At 51.1% G+C, this 5,180-nt stretch overlaps 1 long non-coding RNA gene across 1 annotated transcript; it reads left to right on the top strand.

The window, feature by feature from the left end:
• Positions 1-600: 600 nt before the first annotated feature.
• On the top strand, positions 601-4,908 carry LOC137310135 (uncharacterized). Its single transcript, XR_010960050.1, has 2 exons — positions 601-649; positions 3,656-4,908. It is a non-coding gene; the product is annotated as an uncharacterized lncRNA (long non-coding RNA).
• The last annotated feature ends 272 nt before the right edge of the window (positions 4,909-5,180 follow it).

The following is a 5,180-nucleotide window of genomic DNA, read 5'->3' as shown; positions in this document are numbered from 1 at the left end:
CCATGGAGGGAAAATTAGCAGGGGTGAGCGACAGCCTGGTTAAAAGTGGAATACTATTCATTGGGGAATAATATTAAACAGAAAAGCCAATATTTATCCGTTTGTAGCTACTTTGCTATTTAGGTATTGGGATGGATAACAGAAATTGGATTTATTTCTGGAAGGCTGTGTGTTAATGAGAATTGCAGTGACACTTGGACTGAGTTAAACTGTGTCTTAAATGTACATGCTGTTGTTTTTAAATGAACTGCACAAGACAAATTCTTGTTTGTTTATCAACAGTATTGTTTAAGGTTGGGATTAAAATGACAACTGTAAATTAAAATATAAAAAGAGACTGCTGCAAATCTACTGGCTCCTGAAGAGTGAAGCATTTGCCCATTTTGAGTCTGTTCGAAAGCTGACAGACCAGCTGTGTGATTCAAGATCATTTTGTCCTTCCTCTAAACGGGTTATTTTAAGTCTATTTGAGTTTCTTTAAGCAGTCTTAAGTTTTTAAAAATTTGTTCATGGCAAGGCCAGCATTAATTGCCCACCGTGCGCCCGGTGACCGTGCCTGCCCACTGACCAAGTGTGCTTCATTATTCTTTTTTTTTCCTTGGAAAGACTAGAAGCTGACACGAATGCTGAGGAATCTAATGATTAGAAGGTATATTTTTACTTAATTTGTAGTTCAGAAAAATATGTATGGATTGTGTTACTATGAGTGAGGTGAAAATTATGATTTCTAACTTGTATTAATTTGTACAAGTATTGTTCAAGCCAGAAAAAAATAATTTCTGTAACTTCTAAGGATGGAAGTTCCGTGCCCCAAATGTGGGGAATGGACAGGCGGTGGGGGGGATGGACAGGCGGTGGGGGGGATGGACAGGCGGTGGGGGGGGATGGACAGGCGGTGGGGGGGATGGACAGGCGGTGGGGGGGGATGGACAGGCGGTGGGGGGGATGGACAGGCGGTGGGGGGGATGGACAGGCGGTGGGGGGGGATGGACAGGCGGTGGGGGGGGATGGACAGGCGGTGGGGGGGGATGGACAGGCGGGGGGGATGGACGGACAGGCGGTGGTGGGGGGCGATGGACAGGCGGTGGGGGGCGATGGACAGGCGGTGGGGGGGGATGGACAGGTGGTGGGGGGATGGACAGGTGGTGGGGGGGATGGACAGGCGGAGGTGGGGAGATGGACAGGAGGTGGGGAGATGGACAGGAGGTGGGGGGGATGGACAGGAGGTGGGGGGGATGGACAGGAGGTGGGGGGGATGGACAGTCGGTGGGGGGGGGGATGGACAGGCGGTGGTGGGGGACGATGGACAGTCGGTGGTGGGGGGATGGACAGGCGGTGGTGGTGGGGGGATGGACAGGCGGTGGTGGTGGGGGGATGGACAGGCGGTGGTGGTGGGGGGATGGACAGGTGGCGGTGGTGGGGGGATGGACAGGCGGTGGGGGGGGGATGGACAGGCGGTGGTGGTGGGGGATGGACAGGTGGCGGTGGTGGGGGGATGGACAGGTGGCGGTGGGGGGGGATGGACAGGCGGTGGGGGGGGATGGACAGGCGGTGGGGGGGGATGGACAGGCGGTGGGGGGGGATGGACAGGCGGTGGGGGGGGATGGACAGGCGGTGGGGGGGGGGATGGACAGGCGGTGGTGGTGGGGGGATGGACAGGCGGTGGGGGGGGATGGACAGGCGGTGGTGGTGGGGGGATGGACAGGCGGTGGGGGGGATGGACAGGCGGTGGGGGGGATGGACAGGCGGTGGTGGTGGGGGGATGGACAGGCGGTGGGGGGATGGACAGGCGGAGGGGGGGGGTGGACAGGCGGCGGGGGGGTGGACAGGCGGCGGGGCGGGGGTGGACAGGCGGTGGTGGGGGGATGGACAGGCGGTGGTGGGATGGACAGGCGGTGGTGGTGGGATGGACAGGCGGTGGTGGTGGGATGGACAGGCGGTGGTGGTGGGATGGACAGGCGGTGGTGGTGGGATGGACAGGCGGTGGTGGTGGGATGGACAGGCGGTGGTGGGGGGATGGACAGGCGGTGGTGGGGGGATGGACAGGCGGTGGTGGGGGGATGGACAGGCGGTGGTGGGGGGATGGACAGGCGGTGGTGGGGGGATGGACAGGCGGTGGTGGGGGGATGGACAGGCGGTGGTGGGGGGATGGACAGGCGGTGGGGGGATGGACAGGCGGTGGGGGGATGGACAGGCGGTGGGGGGATGGACAGGCGGTGGTGGTGGGGGGATGGACAGGCGGTGGTGGTGGGGGGATGGACAGGCGGTGGTGGGGGGATGGACAGGCGGTGGTGGGGGGATGGACAGGCGGTGGTGGGGGGATGGACAGGCGGTGGTGGGGGGATGGACAGGCGGTGGGGGGGGGATGGACAGGCGGTGGTGGTGGGGGGATGGACAGGCGGTGGGGGGGGGATGGAATATTCAGACCTGGACTCCACATGGACTGGACTGAATGATCTTTCTTGCTGTGGATTCTCTTGGGGTAATGTTAATTTTGGGCGATGGTGTAAATCGGGCGATATTGAATTAGCCGCCCGTTATACCGCCTGTTTTTTTTCCAATGAACTCAGTAGAAGGGAAGATCGTATGAGATGTACAATGGGTGGCCGATTCCATATCGCTCGTTTTACACCATTGCCCAAAGTTAAAGTTACCCCCCACTTATGTATTTGCCTTTCTCTGTATGGAATGTTTGAAGGGACTGTAACGCCAGCCATGCTGTATCGCTGGTTTAACACTTTATTGCACAAAATAGAGAAAATGCAAAGCCACCCATAATTGGCCTTGTTTTAAAAATAAAGTTTAAATATGAGCCATCCACCTTCAGTCAGAAAGTATTATATTGTGACTCAAATAAATGAAGAATCTAATGTGAACTCAGCTATACTTATAATAATACCCGGTTGGGGTGCTCGGTGGCGTCCCTCCCTGGTCGGGGCGCTCGGTGGCGTCCCTCCCTGGTCGGGGCGCTCGGTGGCGTCCCTCCCTGGTCGGGGCGCTCGGTGGCGTCCCTCCCTGGTCTGGGCGCGGCGTCCCTCCCTGGTCGGGGCGCTCGGTTACGTCCCTCCCTGGTCGGGGCGCTCGGTGGCGTCCCTCCCTGGTCGGGGCGCTCGGTTGCGTCCCTCCCTGGTCGGGGCGCTCGGTGGCGTCCCTCCCTGGTCGGGGCGCTCGGTGGCGTCCCTCCCTGGTCGGGGCGCTCGGTGGTGTTCCCCCCCACCCCGGTCTGGGCACTCAGCGGTGCCCCCCAGGTTTATTTAAGTCCTTTGCCAACAAAAATGTGTCCTTAAACTCATAGCGATAGTGAATTTTGAAATTTATAATGAAACTTTTGGATTACTGTGTTCATTTTTTGAAACTTATTAACTGCCTGTATTTATGTACTGCAAGAACATGTACCCCATTAGTTGACTTCAAGAGATCACTATCACTGCCAGTGGCCTTGGTTTTGTAAAACTAAGTAAGGTTTCAACATTCCTTCAACTCCATAAAAATGTGAATTCATATTCTTTTAAATTATTCTTTCAAGAATATTATTGCAGTAGCCATTTGTCATTTGTGTCAGTAAATCAGTCAGTACATAGATGTAATTTGCCTCTATATTGTGCATGTAGATTTTAACTGACAGTCCAGTAATATTGCTTTCTTTTTATTTCAGTGTACGCAAGCTGACACCTCACCCAGGGCAGTGTTTGCCTCTTTTTAGACGGGAGTTTCGACTGAACAGCATTCATTTTTGAATGGTTAAATAATTTTTTTATTCGGGTGCAATCAGGTGACTTTAGAGAATGGAGCTGCCTAGATTGCTAATGGTTGCCAAATGTTTCCTGTCGCTTGTGACAAAATGGAGCTTTCGTGCTGCTAGCAGGTGAAGATACTTAGTCTGTGGGCGAACAAGCTGTAAGGACTCTCACGTTGTGCATCCTCGGGATATGTTTGACTGGAGCTCCAGCAGCACTCTTGATTTCCTCCAACAAGTAAGGCTCCTGGAAGCTTCATTCTTACTTTGGATATCTCAGCAGCGCCTGTTATCATCAGGAATTACCTCATGATGTGATTGGAAGAAGAGAACGAGAAGTCCTTTAAATGACTATAGCTAAGGCTAGTGATTGGTGGTGTGTAACATGATAGCAACTTTGTATTTTTCAATTGTTTCCAAAAGTCTACTGCTTTCAACAAAGTTGTTTAAATCATGTCTTTTAAGAAGAAATAACTTGTATTATACAGCATCTCATCACTAGGACATCTGAAAGTGTTTCACAGCCAATGGATTATCTTTGAAGTGCAGTCATGGTATAAAGTATAGTCATATATAGTAGGCAAATATGGCAGCTACTTTTCACACAGCAAAATCCCACAGACAGAAAAAAATGAATGACCAGTTAAAATGTTTTAATGGTGTTCATTCAGGGAGAACTCCCTGCTCCTCTTCAAATAGTGCCGTGGAATCTTTTACATCCACCTCTACAAGCAGAACTGGGCCTCAGTTTAACACCTCTTCTGAAAGACAACTAGAAGTGGAGCAAGCCTTCAGTACTGCTTGAACCCACAATCTTCTGCCTCAGAGGTGAGAGTACTACCAACTGAGCCAAGTTGCTGAGTCAAAAACTTAATGTGAGCACGGGGTGAGCTGCAGTATTCTAGTGTATCTGATATAGTTACAGTGGCTGCAACATAGACCAGCTGATTCTGGTATTAAGGTTTAATGGTACATATACCAGGGAAATTTATTGATAGCAAGATTTTCTTCAGTCCTATTAATAATTATGCAGCTTTGTATTGCGGAAGCACATTTTAGCACATGTTCATGACTTTTCCCGATTTTACCTGCAAGTGATCTGTGGATTTTGGGTAAATTTTTCATTCCAAATCATGTCATAATAATTATAACTAAACAAGAGTTTCAAATTACCACTTGGAGACCTCTTGTGCTGTTTTACTTCAAAATCATTATTTATTATGGCTATTTATTTGAACTTTACTACATTTCTGTGATCAATTCTTGTTTTCAGTTCTGGTGGAGAAATGGTCTAAATTATATTTTCACTTTGTATTTTATAAGCAGAATGGCCAGATGTAACCTGGCAAATACTCCTAGGCCCATTGTTGTGGCAAATGCCAGAGGAGCCCAGGTTTTATTCAGAATTGGAGGAATCAATTGATCTTTTTACTGCCTATTGAAA

This window comes from Heptranchias perlo, unplaced genomic scaffold (assembly GCF_035084215.1).
Source record: "Heptranchias perlo isolate sHepPer1 unplaced genomic scaffold, sHepPer1.hap1 HAP1_SCAFFOLD_224, whole genome shotgun sequence".
Taxonomy (NCBI): Eukaryota; Metazoa; Chordata; class Chondrichthyes; order Hexanchiformes; family Hexanchidae; genus Heptranchias; species Heptranchias perlo.
This window is presented reverse-complemented; position numbering and strand designations above follow the sequence as displayed.